This window comes from Pinus tabuliformis, chromosome 6, assembly GCF_031772625.1.
Source record: "Pinus tabuliformis cultivar Carrire ecotype Pingquan chromosome 6, CPIR1, whole genome shotgun sequence".
In the NCBI taxonomy this organism is placed as follows: domain Eukaryota; kingdom Viridiplantae; phylum Streptophyta; class Pinopsida; order Pinales; family Pinaceae; genus Pinus; species Pinus tabuliformis.
In genome coordinates, this window is record NC_142292.1 from 1,356,092,918 (window position 1) to 1,356,107,243 (window position 14,326).

A 14,326-nucleotide genomic window follows, 5' to 3' on the forward strand; every position below is an offset into this window, starting at 1 on the left:
TCTACAATCAAAAAAGCAGTTCTATCCATTGGCCTACATGCAACAAGCCATGATGAGTTGGAAAACTCTTTGACAGTTGAAAGGGAAAAGTGTGAAAGGGTACATTCAAGAATTTAGGAAGAGAGCATTGATTCTAGGAATCTCATTAGACTCACCTGAAACTATTTTGAAGTACATTGGTGGTCTACACAGCTACATGAGGCATACCATCCTCGTGTTTAATCCCACTAGTATAGATGAGGTATTTGTACAAGCTACTCATCTAGAGGTTAGAGGAAAGAATGGAAATCTAGAAGTTGGGGGACAATCCCAACCCACTACAAGCAAGAACAAGGAGAAAAGAAAGCAGAAGTGGAAAGCAAGGAAGGCTAATACTGCATAGAAGAACAAGGCTTCATGCACTCACTATAAAAGGGATGGGCATGATGATGAGCACTATTGGATTCTGCATCTATAGTTGAGACCTAAGAAGTTGGAGGGCAAGAAGAAGAAGATTGTTGCATCTATTCAAAAGGATTTGGGATCAGACTCAGGAGATGAAACAACTACTGTAGCCACAGGTATAAAAAGTAATAATTATGAAGCATCTACTAGTAATTCTACATCCATATTCGAGTTATTTCCAAACATCAAAAGATTGATACTTTGTTTGATAGTGGCTCACAAGTAACTTTAATTTCTAAAGCAATTGTCAATAAGTAGGGATTAGTAACTACACCTCACAAGAAACCATACCCATTAGGATGGTTGAATGATAAAGCAAAACTACAAGTGACTAGACAGTGCAAACTCAAGTTTTCTTTTGGGTCAGCATTTGTAGATGAGGTTGAGTTAGACATAATTCCTTTGGATATATGTGGAATTATTTTAGGAAGTCCTTACTTGTATGACAGAAAATCTATTTTTATAGAGCTCAGAACAAGTATCTACTTGTTAAAGATGGAATTGAATACTTTGTAAGAGCTCATAAGCTCAAGAATAATTATACTCTTATAAACTCAGGGCAGATGAAACGAATGATAAATTCATGTAAACAATTCTTACTGATGGTTGTAAAGGAAAGGAAACCTAATAAAACCAATGTATTTGAGGGTTGTAATGCTAAAAAACAAGCTGATTTAGAAAAGGTTGTTTCAGAGTATGATATCTTGTTTCTAGAACCTAAAGGTCTGCCACCCAAAAAGGAAATAGTACATGATATTTTTTTGCAGCAAGATGCTCCATTACCGAACATTGGTATGTACAGGTTGTTTGCTTTAGATAATGCTGAAATCAAGAAGCAGGTGCAGGAATTGCTCGAGAAAGGGTTCATATGACCTAGCACATCACCTTGTGGGTCACCAATCGTTTTGGTGAGAAAGAAAGATGTGGAGAATGTGCATTGATTACCGAGCACTGAATAAGATAACAATAAAAAATCGTTATCCCCTTCCTCGCATAGATGATCTTTTAGATCAATTGAAGGAAGCTGTTTATTTCTCCAAGTTAGACTTGCACAGTGGATACCATCAGGTCAGATTTGCAGAACAAGATGCATGGAAGACTGCTTTCAATACAAAGCAGGGATTGTATGAATGGCCGGTTATGCCTTTTGGCTTAACTAATGCTCCTACTACTTTCATGAGATTAATGAATGATGTACTCAGACCTTTTCTTGATGATTTTGTTATTGTGTATCTGGATGACATTTTGATATTTAGCAAAACATGGGAAGAACACTTAAAGCATGTTAAGCAAACACTAGATGTTTTGAAAAGAGAAAAACTTTATGTTAAACTCTCAAAATGTGAATTTGGCAAAACATCTCTGAATTATTTGGGTCATATAGTAGGGGTGGAGAATTGAAGATAGATCCCTCTAAGGTGGCAGTCATTGTGAACTGGCCTAAACCCAAATCTGCGACAGAGGTTAGAAGCTTCTTAGGGGCAGCACAATATTGGAGGAAGTTCATTTCTAACTTTTCCTTAATTGCAGCTCCCTTACATGCTTTAACAAGATTGAACAAGGTGTTTCAGTGGGGAGGCAAACAGCAGAAAGCCTTCAACACCTTGAAAGAAAAGATTAGTACAACACCTGTACTAGCACTGCCTAATCTTCAGAGATCATTTGAGATCCAAACAGATGCCAGTGACTATGCCATGGGAGCAGTGTTGACACAGCACGGTAAACCCAAATGTTATCATTCTGAGACATTTAATTCTGCAGTAGTTAAATATCCTACATATGATAAAGAATTGTATGCATTAGTACAGAGTGTGAAAAAGTGGAAACATTACTTAATGGGCAAAGAGACAATAATACATACTGATCATCAACCACTTCAATATCTACACTCCCAAACTAAGCTGCAGCAATCGAGACACTATAGATGGATGGGTTTTCTACAATAGTTTCATTTAGTCATCAGATATAAAAAGGGCATAAATAATAAAGTTGCAAACATGTTATCTAGACCCATTATAAGTGCATCTACTAAACTTAAGCATAATTATGTGTTACATGAAAGTTACATTGAACAATATGCTCAAGACATAGACTTTAAAGATATATATGCAACTTTAAGTCAAGGCAAAAGAGTAGAAGAATTGGACTATCATGTAAAGGACCGACTCTTATACCATTGTGGGAAGTTATGCATTCCACAGACTGAAAGAGTAAAGATAATTCAAGAAGCACACACTTCTCTAATATCAGGTCACTTTGGGGTAAGTAAAACAGTTTCACACCTGCAAAGATTTTGTTACTGGCCAAAAATGAATGAGACAGTTTCTAGATATGTAAGAGGGTGTACTATGTGTGCTAAAATCAAGCCCAACAATAGAAAACTAGGCTTGTACACTCCATTACCAGTTCCTTCTCACCCTTGGGAAAGTGTTTCCATGGATTTTGTTGGAGGACTACCTAAATCTAGGAAAGGTCATGATTATCTATATGTTGTTGTGGATAGGTTCAGAAAAATGTGTATTTTGATACCTTGTAATAAACAGATTACAACTGAACAAACTGCAAAACTGTTCTTTGAACATGTATGGGTTCATTTTGGATTACCCACTTCCATTGTATCTTATCTAGACACCTGATTTGTGGGGAAGTTTTGGTCAAGTCTGTGGGAACTGATGGACACCAAACTGAAGAAAAGCACATCTTTTCATCCACAAACTAATGGCTAGACAGAAGTAGTTAACAGGACAGTGATCCAGTTACTTAGAGGATATTGCACCAAACATCCTAAGCTTTGTGATGAACATTTGTGTTATGTGCAGCATGCTTACAACAGAGCAAAACATTCTTCTACACAGAGATCTCCTTTTGAGACTTGTTTTGGTTTCACACCAAGGTCTCCTTTCGATTTTGTCTTTAGTAAAGATACCACAGTTGAGGGACACAGTGATGTGGACAAGGAAACTAGGTTCATTGATCAAATCCAAGAGATCCACCAGGCAGTACAGGAATAGCTGGAAAAGAGCCAAGCCAAATACAAGGAAAGGCATGACAAGCATCGGATGGAGCATAGTTTTCAAGTTGGTGACCAAGTCTGGTTGTACATCAGCAAGGACAGGATGCAAGGTGAAGGTAAAAAGCTAAAGACTATCAGGTATGGACCTTTCAAGATACTTGAGAAGATTGGGGAAAATTCTTTTCGCTTTGATCTACAAGCTTACATGCACATCTACTCAGTCGTACATATAGATTGCTTGAGATTGTTTGAACCTTCACTGATTGAGGATCCCAAAGAGAAGAGTCAGTTGCCTTCTATTGATGACCTGCTACCTGAATATCTTAATGAATTGCAGGAGGACATAGTTCTAGACAGGAAGGTGAGGACAATGCACAGAGGAGATGTTGAATACCTCATAATTGGGCTCAAAGGTTCAAAGCCAAGCAGTGAAAAGTGGATAGAGATTGGACAAGTGAGACAGTTGTACCCTCACTTAGTTGATGCTTGAAAACCAACTTTTGGTGGTCCAAAAGCTTTTTCAATGGGAAGGCCGTGATCTGAATTGGATCCATGAAGAATAATCAAAGCACCATGACTGTATCAAATCAGGACAAAACTTCAAATTCAAGAGCACAGAGCGATCAGGAAGACCTCTAAACAGTGGCAGTTGGCAGCCAGCGAGGAACGACGAGGACCTCGGTCAAAGCGCGCTGACCAAGGCCCATGGAGACCATGCGGAGGCGAAACTAGCCATTGGGAAGCCCATATCGGCAAACAGAGGGCATTAATCATGCATCATTGGGCAAGACCCGTCGAGAAGGAAATCCCCAAAGCGCTCGGTCGCACAGAAGCCGGGAAAACCATGGGGAAAGTGATAAAGGCTAAAGGTGAGACCCTCGCTCCAAAACCGATAGTATATCGAGGGCACCCTTGGGCAGTAAGCGGATTTGGAGAAAAATGAGTGATTCCACTCAGTGCCTGACACGTTGTGTTAGCCTCCTGCTGCAGCAGGTATTCATTTTTCATGATTGACATTTTTACATGCCAAATATGTCATACTTTGCAAGCTGCAGTGTTCCATATTTCCACAATGCCATGAAGTGTGCTAGTCCAAAGGCCACTGTTGTATTCCATTTTTGAGGAGTTGTCCCAGTTTTGAAGAGTTTTCATTTAAGGGAGGTCCAAACAGTCTAATCTTGGCCTCCCTAGATTTCAATTTCCTGTTTTAGAATATAGAGAATGTATATGTCCAAACAGTTTAACCTTGGCAGATTTTGTAGATAGGTAGAGAATCAAAGGGACCCAACTGTTTAATCTGGGCCCTGGCAGAAATAAGTGCAGATTTAAATAGGAAATATTCAAAAGAAAAATTGTAGTTTTGGGTCTGCAAGTCTAAGTGCACCCTAATCGGAAAAGAAGAAAAAATGTTAGGAAAGTAGGATGGGTAGGTAGCTGTGGTGGCAGAATGATAATTGATGATCAATTTGTGTTTCAAACTGTTTTATCTTTTCATATCACATTGCAGGCAGTTTTGCATTCAGAAGAGCTCAGAGCTGGACATCACTAACTTCCCCTTCTTCTAATACCCCAAGTCCCTTGCTAACTCCCCAAAGAGGTCAAGATCTGCTTGAGCCTCTTAGTCTCATCATACTCCATATCAGTCACCTTGGTGAAGATCTACTTCACTCAAGGACTTCATCTCTTTGCAAGTTCTTTTCCCCAAATTTAGCCTAAGGTCCCTGACCTTAGCGCCTGTTGGTCACCTTCTTATTAACTATTAACAGTATTATATAACTCCCTAGTAGTCTTCCCCTTCCCCTATTAAAACTATGTACATAAAACTCCCCTATGTAAATATCCCCACCCTGGCAATATAGCCATATTTTTATAAAGTCCGAGAAAAAATAGTCCATCTGGGGCTGTTTTTAGCCCATCCGTGTCTTAACAGGGATTAATCTGACACCTGGCCAGATTAATAACCTCTCACCTAGCCCTAAAACCCTCAAAAACCCACTTTTTGCCCATATCCTAAGTTTTCGGGCGCAAATTGCTAAAACCCGCGCTCAAAACCCATGTTTCACCCCCAACCCAAAGTTTTGGCATTAAATATTAACCCCGTGTGCATATTAAAAAAGGAATATTCTTGCAAATATTCCCCGCCCTAACCTGCCATTCCCTCGCCATCGCCGCCAGTCGTCCGATTCCCCGCCCCACAGATCAATGGCTGGCGAGCCGTCCCATCCCCGAGCCGCCCGAGCTTTAGCGTCCGGGTGATGGGCGGTATTACCGCCATACTCCCGCCACGCGCCAGCTCCTGGGCTGTGGCGGAGCCCCCTCCCCCAAAACCGCTCTCCCCCAAAGGCGGTGCGCCCAAAACCGTAAACCGCCCCTGCCTGCGTCACCTGCCTGCCCAGTGACGTCACCCCCTGCACAGTCACCATGTCGAGTCACCTGCCTGCGTGGCCTCCTGCCACGTCAATGCCACATGTCCCTGCCACCGTACCTGCCATGTCACTGACCGTACATGATGACATCATCCTGCCACGTCATCATGCTTACGTTATTGCTGACGTCACCCGTCGTACAATGTCACATCATGCTAACGTCATGCTGACGTCATCAGAACTTTTTTTGGCGCGAAGGAGCAAAAGTCGCACTTCAGAGCCCCGGAATCCAATTCTGAGGCAGTTTTTGATGAGCGCAAATTGCTCATCGCAGGATTTTTAGGGCCGAAATGGAGAATCTTCAGGGAATCTTCAGGGAATCTTTCCATTATGCGGCCCCCAGGAAGCCCAAAAGGCGCAAAAATGACCCGTTTTCTTCGCAAAGCATACCAAAAGGATCAAAAGACAATTCCAGAGGATACAGAGGTTGAACAGCAGCCATCAATGCATGATTAGACCCGCAGCACATCAGAACAGCAGTCTAGATGTTGTCAAAGAGTATCAGAAGAAAGAAAAGACGCCAAAGAGTATCAGCAAAGATTTTTTAGGGGCTCGAAGCACCTGTACATTAATGAAGCCCCCAGAAAGTCAAATCAGGCATCATCAGCCCATCCTTACCCTCAAATCACAATTAAGGCATTTAAAGCCACAGGACAGCGAAGAAGCAGAAACCCATGCACATTTATTTCAGAAAACACTGCAGCAAGCCACCAAGGACAGCATCATTTATTCAGTTTGATACAGCTGCCCTAGCGTAGCCTGAGATATTTTCATGCATTTATTTCAGATAGGAGTTAGGTCAATTAATTATTCTTTATGACCTAATTAGGTCAAGATGTAATAAAGAACTCCGTAGATAGTTTTTCCCTATATATACCACCCTCTGTATAGCTTTAAGGGTTGGTCAATTGAGAATTTCACTAGAGACTCGCTGTGTATACCTAAGTTTTTCCATAATCAAAGATTGCCGAAAGCTTGGAGAGAAAACTGTCTGTTGTGAATGAATGTTTTGGAGATATGAAGATGGAATTCTTATGCTGTAGCCTGAAGCAATAAGTGCATCTTACCTCTGTTTATTGTTTACCACTATCTAAGTAGCAGAAAGAAAGAATAGCCTAGAATTAGTTTAAATACTCTCTATGCTCAATTTCTGCTATTTCTTTATGTTTTCCTCTGATTGAATTGGTTATGAATATGAATTCCTTTTGGCTCATGTTTACCCCGATTCACTTGTGTTTGCCAATTATCTAGGGATTCTTAACTGCCCCTAGGTAGCGCCTGTTATCTTCCCCTGTTAAGCATAATTGAGAGATTCTTAACTGCCTCTCATTACTTAGCACTTCTTTCCATCCCTTAAACCTGAAACATTGTTTCATGCTCAGCTATCTTGCTCCACTTTCCCTCACTGTTATTAAAGAAAAGCACCAACAGTTTTTCTCCTTGACTCCACGCCCAATGGTTCGAAACCCTTAGACTATGCTCTGCCTCTCTACCTGAAAAATCAATTTTCCCACCAAAAACAAACAAAAACCCTCTGAACTCGAGACCTAGCCTAAAATCCTTTTCAAACAAAGCTAAATCATAAAGAGAGAGCCCTCTCTGATTGCAGGTTGGCTAGAACCTGCAGTCCAAAGTTGGTTTGTGGTTACCTCGGCCGTATCCTTTTCCGGAGCTTAAGGACAACCTGAGTGATAAAATAATGGCGACTCCACTGGGGACTTTCCTCAGTTAATTTTAGAAAGTTTCACGAAGAAAGTTGGAAAGCTCCACTGAGAGAACCAGACCTTCAAAACTGCTTTTTCAAAGTTTAGTTCTGATCTTTGATGGTGGACAGAGATCAGACACTCCAAAGTTGATCTTTCACCTGGCGACTCCACATTATCCTCATAATAAAGACTCCACTGGAGAAATGAACCCAAAAGAAATTTATGAGCAGATCAGGCTTTTGACCTGGATTATGATTCAAGAGGTCATGTTCTTTCTCTTCCAAAAAATTTTGTTGTACATATTGTTCGAACTTGACTTTTATGTTTTTCCCGTAGAAAATGTTGAAGAAAGCCCTCCTTGCACACCAGAACAGCATCTTTTAAATGCTGCTAGTACTCACCTTACAGTAAAGGAGGACACTACTGTCAAAACAAATCACCCTATCCATGTTCATACCGAACCCAATCATTTAGACCCTGTACACAATCCTGTACCTCGTAAGGTTCCTGATAGATATAAGCCACTCATTCTGCCTCCCGTGATTAATCCTTTGCCCAAAAATCATCCCATGTGTCTCCCAAGATTTGATGGAGAGAATGGAGTTACTGCCCAGAAGCACATTCAGGCTTTTGAAGATTATTTAAACATTTTTGAAGTGGAGGATGAGGATGTTAGTGTTAGGCTGTTTGCCCTTTCTTTGCAAAGTGAAGTTAGGACTTGGTTTAAAGCACTGCCTGAGGCAAGCATCTCAAATCTCCAGCAGTTATTCAAACTCTTCCTTGATAGATGGATGATCAAAGTCAATTTCCTCGTGCTCATAGAAGAATACAATCAGTTAAAAAGAACTCCAAATGAATCTGTTCAGCAATTTTCTGACCGATTCAATCAAGTTTATCATTCTATACCATTGAATATAAGACCTCCCCCTGATTTGGCTCTATTGCATTATCCAACAACATTTGATCCAGAAATAGAATTTCATCTGAGAGAAAGGAGCCCCTCTACTATGCAACAGATGCAGAACATGGCAGTAGATGTAGAGGTCAATCTGAAAACTAGGGGGAGGAGGTTGAAAGCAGAAAAAGAGGATGAACTTGACCTTTTTTTAAAGAAAGCAGAGGAATTAAAGCAGATGTGCACAATAGAAGTTGAATGTTTAGAGCACCAGAACAAATCTGTTTTGCAAAAGGAAAGTAATGATATTCATGAACAAACCTGCCACAAAACAGATGACATATTCATACCGCCATACATGATGGAGCATTCTCCTGATATAATGTATGAATATAATAGCTTCTCTTCTTTCAACGGTCTGCCCAAATATGATCAGTATGATGATGATTGTGAGCCTAACGACCAAATCAGTCTTGCAGAGGAGTCAGACCTTATTTTTGCAGAAAGCACAGTTCAGGATCAGCTGCCTGAACACAATGATCAGAATGCCCATCTCAGCTATGAAGAAAAGGAAGAAAACGCAGAGTGTGTTGATTTCAGTGAAGGAACTTTACCTTTCTGTTTTGAATCTTTTCAATTTATTAAAGAGAACTATCATGCAATTAATAAGCAAGTATCAGCAAGGGTTGATATTTACCATCTGGAGGATGATCAAATCATTGTTCAAAATGTATTGCCTCTAATTTTGCAACCCCAAAGAACCATCGAATATCAGATTGAGGAGGACTTAGAAGCAGCAGCATATGATCAAATGATCCAAGCGGATCCCCTGCCTCTTTGTTTTCAGCCATCTAATTTATTCGAAGAAGAAGAAGAGGAGCAGCCTGCGCAAATCAGTCAAGTCCTATTCGAGCCAGATTGTAAATTGCAAGCACCTCTGCAAGTTTTGAATGACCTGTCTGCTGGTAGGCAGAATGATGAAAGAGATCAGCGTGTTTCTCCAGTAGAAGGCTGCAAAGCTCAAAATCAAATTGTTGATAATTCCCCAATTTCAAAGCATGATAGCTATCCCAAACTTTTGTACAGTTCTTCAAGTCAGTCCAGTAATAATGTATATATGTTGCAGGACCCTTTTGTACAGTTCCTTGTTTCAGCAAAGAAGGTCAGCAGTTTCCTGATCTTCTCAAAGATTAACAAAGCTGTATCAGATTGCAAGATCTCCATTTCAGGTAACAGCAAACACAAGCAGCAAAGACCATTCATGTTCATGATGCTTAAATGGCTGCATTGGCTGTTTCATTACACCTAACAGCAAAGTAAATGCTGGTTAGGGTAGGTAGGTAGGATTAATAAGGCAGCCAGCCAAGCAAATTTTGCAGAATACAGCAGCAATTGAATACAAGGCAGTCTGACCTGCTGTTCTTGACTTTTCACAAGGAAAAGCCATCCCCAAGTGGAGCCACTGTTAGCCTCCTGCTGCAGCAGGTATTCATTTTTCATGATTGACATTTTTACATGCCAAATATGTCATACTTTGCAAGCTGCAGTGTTCCATATTTCCACAATGCCATGAAGTGTGCTAGTCCAAAGGCCACTGCTGTATTCCATTTTTGAGGAGTTGCCCCAGTTTTGAAGAGTTTTCGTTTAAGGGAGTTCCAAACAGTCTAATCTTGGCCTCCCTAGATTTCAATTTCCTGTTTTAGAATATAAAGAATGTATCTGTCCAAACAGTTTAACCTTGGCAGATTTTGTAGATAGGTAGAGAATCAAAGGGACCCAACTGTTTAATCTGGGCCCTGGCAGAAATAAGTGCAGATTTAGATAGGAAATATTCAAAAGAAAAATTGTAATTTTGGGTCTACAAGTCTAAGTGCACCCTAATCAGAAAAGAAGAAAAAATGTTAGGAAAGTAGGATGGGTAGGTAGCTGTGGTGGCAGAATGATAATTGATGATCAATTTGTGTTTCAAACTGTTTTATCTTTTCAGATCACATTGCAGGCAGTTTTGCATTCAGAAGAGCTCAGAGCTGGACATCACTAACTTCCCCTTCTTCTAATACCCCAAGTCCCTTGCTAACTCCCCAAAGAGGTCAAGATCTGCTTGAGCCTCTTAGTCTCATCATACTCCATATCAGTCACCTTGGTGAAGATCTGCTTCACTCAAGGACTTCATCTCTTTGCAAGTTCTTTTCCCCAAATTTAGCCTAAGGTCCCTGACCTTAGTGCCTGTTGGTCACCTTCTTATTAACTATTAACAGTATTATATAACTCCCTAGTAGTCTTCCCCTTCCCCTATTAAAACTATGTACATAAAACTCCCCTATGTAAATATCCCCACCCTGGCAATATAGCCATATTTTTATAAAGTCCGGGAAAAAATGGTCCATCTGGGGCTGTTTTTAGCCCATCCGTGTCTTAACAGGGATTAATCTGACATCTGGCCAGATTAATAACCTCTCACCTAGCCCTAAAACCCTCAAAAACCCACTTTTTGCCCATATCCTAAGTTTTCGGGTGCAAATTGCTAAAACCCACGCTCAAAACGCATGTTTCACCCCCAACCCAAAGTTTTTTGCATTAAATATTAACCCCGCGTGCATATTAAAAAAGGAATATTCTTGCAAATATTCCCCGCCCTAACCTGCCATTCCCTCGCCATCGCCGCCAGCCGTCCGATTCCCCGCCCCGCAGATCAATGGCTGGCGAGCCGTCCCATCCCCGAGCCGCCCGAGCTTTAGCGTCCGGGAGATGGGCAGTATTACTGCCATACTCCCGCCACGCGTCAGCTCCTGGGCTGTGGCGGAGCCCCCTCCCCCAAAACCGCTCTCCCCCAAAGGCGGTGCGCCCAAAACCGTAAACCGCCCCTGCCTGCGTCACCCGCCTGCCCAGTGACGTCACCCCCTGCACAGTCACCATGTCGAGTCATCTGCCTGCGTGGCCTCCTGCCACGTCACTGCCACATGTCCCTGCCACCGTACCTGCCATGTCACCGACCGTACATGATGACGTCATCCCGCCACGTCATCATGCTTACGTCATTGCTGACGTCACCCGTCGTACAACGTCACGTCATGCTGACGTCATCAGCACTTTTTTTGGCGCGAAGGAGCAAAAGTCGCACTTCGGAGCCCCGGAATCCAATTCTGAGGCAGTTTTTGATGAGCGCAAATCACTCATCGCAGGATTTTTAGGGCCGAAATGGAGAATCTTCAGGGAATCTTCAGGGAATCTTTCCATTATGCGGCCCCCAGGAAGCCCAAAAGGCGCAAAAATGACCCGTTTTCTTCACAAAGCATACCGAAAGGATCAGAAGACAATTCCAGAGGATACAGAGGCTGAACAGAAGCCATGAATGCGTGATTAGACCCGCAACACATCAGAACAGCAGTCCAGATGTTGTCAAAGAGTATCAGAAGAAAGAAAAGATGCCAAAGAGTATCAGCAAAGATTTTTTAGGAGCTCGAAGCACCTGTACATTAATGAAGCCCCCAGAAAGTCAAATCAGGCATCATCAGCCCATCCTTACCCTCAAATCACAATTAAGGCATTTAAAGCCACAGGACAGCAAAGAAGCAGAAACCCATGCACATTTATTTCAGAAAACACTGCAGCAAGCCACCAAGGACAGCATCATTTATTCAGTTTGATACGGCCGCCCCAGCGCAGCCTGAGATATTTTCATGCATTTATTTCAGATAGGAGTTAGGTCAATTAATTATTCTTTATGACCTAATTAGGTCAAGATGTAATAAAGAACTCTGTAGATAGTTTTGCCCTATATATACCACCCTCTGTATAGCTTTAAGGGTTGGTCAATTGAGAATTTCACTAGAGACTCGCTGTGTATACCTAAGTTTTTCCATAATCAAAGATTGCCGAAAGCTTGGAGAGCAAACTGTCTGTTGTGAATGAATGTTTTGGAGATATGAAGATGGAATTCTTGTGCTGCAGCCTGAAGCAATAAGTGCATCTTACCTCTGTTTATTGTTTACCACTATCTAAGTAGCAGAAAGAAAGAATAGCCTAGAATTAGTTTAAATACTCTCTATGCTCAATTTCTGCTATTTCTTTATGTTTTCCTCTGATTGAATTGATTATGAATATGAATTCCTTCTAGCTCATGTTTACCCCGATTCACCTGTGTTTGCCAATTATCTAGGGATTCTTAACTGCCCCTAGGTAGCGCCTGTTATCTTCCCCTGTTAAGCATAATTGAGAGATTCTTAACTGCCTCTCATTACTTAGCACTTCTTTCCATCCCTTAAACCTGAAACATTGTTTCATGCTCAGCTATCTTGCTCCACTTTCCCTCACTGTTATTAAAGAAAAGCACCAACAGTTTTTCTCCTTGACTCCACGCCCAATGGTTCGGAACCCTTAGACTATGCTCTGCCTCTCTACCTGAAAAATCAGTTTTCCCACCAAAAACAAACAAAAACCCTCTGAACTCGACACCTAGCCTAAAATCCTTTTCAAACAAAGCTAAATCATAAAGAGAGAGCCCTCTCTGATTGCAAGTTGGCTAGAACCTGCAGTCCAAAGTTGGTTTGTGGTTACCTCGGCCGTATCCTTTTCCGTAGCTTAAGGACAACCTGAGTGATAACACGTTGCAGGCAGAGGAGAGAGAAAACCACCACTCGTCGCACGCTAACGGTCAAGCAAGTCAACCGCGCAAAATGAGCGAATGTTGTAGGATCTGGGGGCCCCATATCTAATTGCTGAGATCGCGCCTGATGGAGAAACTGGATTTGTTAGGGGATTAAGCCGCGATATATAAGGATTTGAGGTCTGATTTGACCATTGAGATGGCGGATGACTCATTCGACAGTGTAACTGGAAAACCAAACCAATGAGGAAGAGCTGGCACAGTTCGCGAGAGGACAAGTGGCCACTCCCTATGAGCCATTGATGATGATGCAGAGACAGGGAATTCCAAGTGAACAGCAGTAGGTGATTTGACGGAGGTGGAAGGGGAATCGAGCAGTCATGAGATCGATTGGCTTTAAAACCATGAACAGAGAATAGAGAACACACAGAGAACGAAGAGAAGAAGATGAAGACAGAGAAAAGAAGAGACAGTGAAGCAAAGAGCAGAAAAGACAAAGAGCCGAGCTGACCTGCAGCATAAGGCAGCATCGAGCAATCCCTGAGAGGGACTGTCGGGAATTGAGCACCACACTGGGCTCCTTCCATTAAAGACCAACGAGGTCAAGGCTTGGAAAGGAAAAGAGTTTGTGCACTCTAGTGGCTTGGGGATTCCAAGAACCACCCTGCCAAGCAATTCTATTTCAAGAGATTCAATTTGAGCTCCTAATTGTAATTCTCTGCTTTAAAGAAACAATAAAAGAAGGCCACCACTGAGAGCTAGACCAGAGACATATCCCTGGAGGATAGGGTGAACTCCTTATTAATTGTTGTGTTCTTGTGTTTGCTTGTTATTTTTCTCTTGCTGTTTTCCATTTTCTAGTGTCTGTGTATTTTGGAATCTAATCGATTCGTTGCCTAAAATAACATAGACACACACCAGCACATGAGTCTGTAATACCTTCATTCAATAATTAATTAACTGAGGTCACTCAAGAGTGATTTTCAGGTCACCCGGAGATGCTGCAGACAGCCAATTGAAGCAACAAATTGACAAATTGAAGCCTCATAAGCCTCTGCTACCACCACAAAACCCCGTTTGTGCATAAAACCATCAAATTTCCAGGTATTCTTGATAGAACCAGAACGACCCTGTGAATTTAAATTATACATTGTAATTATCAGAGGTTAATTAATTAAATTAATTAAAAAACCTTCCTAAATTGAGGAAAATCCCACTGTTCACACAAACTCCTTT

At 41.6% G+C, this 14,326-nt stretch overlaps 1 pseudogene; it reads right to left on the minus strand.

Annotated features, from left to right (window-relative positions):
* The window catches only part of LOC149263664 (preprotein translocase subunit SCY2, chloroplastic-like), a 101,896-nt pseudogene that overhangs the window by 59,103 nt on the left and 28,467 nt on the right, over nt 1–14,326 (minus strand).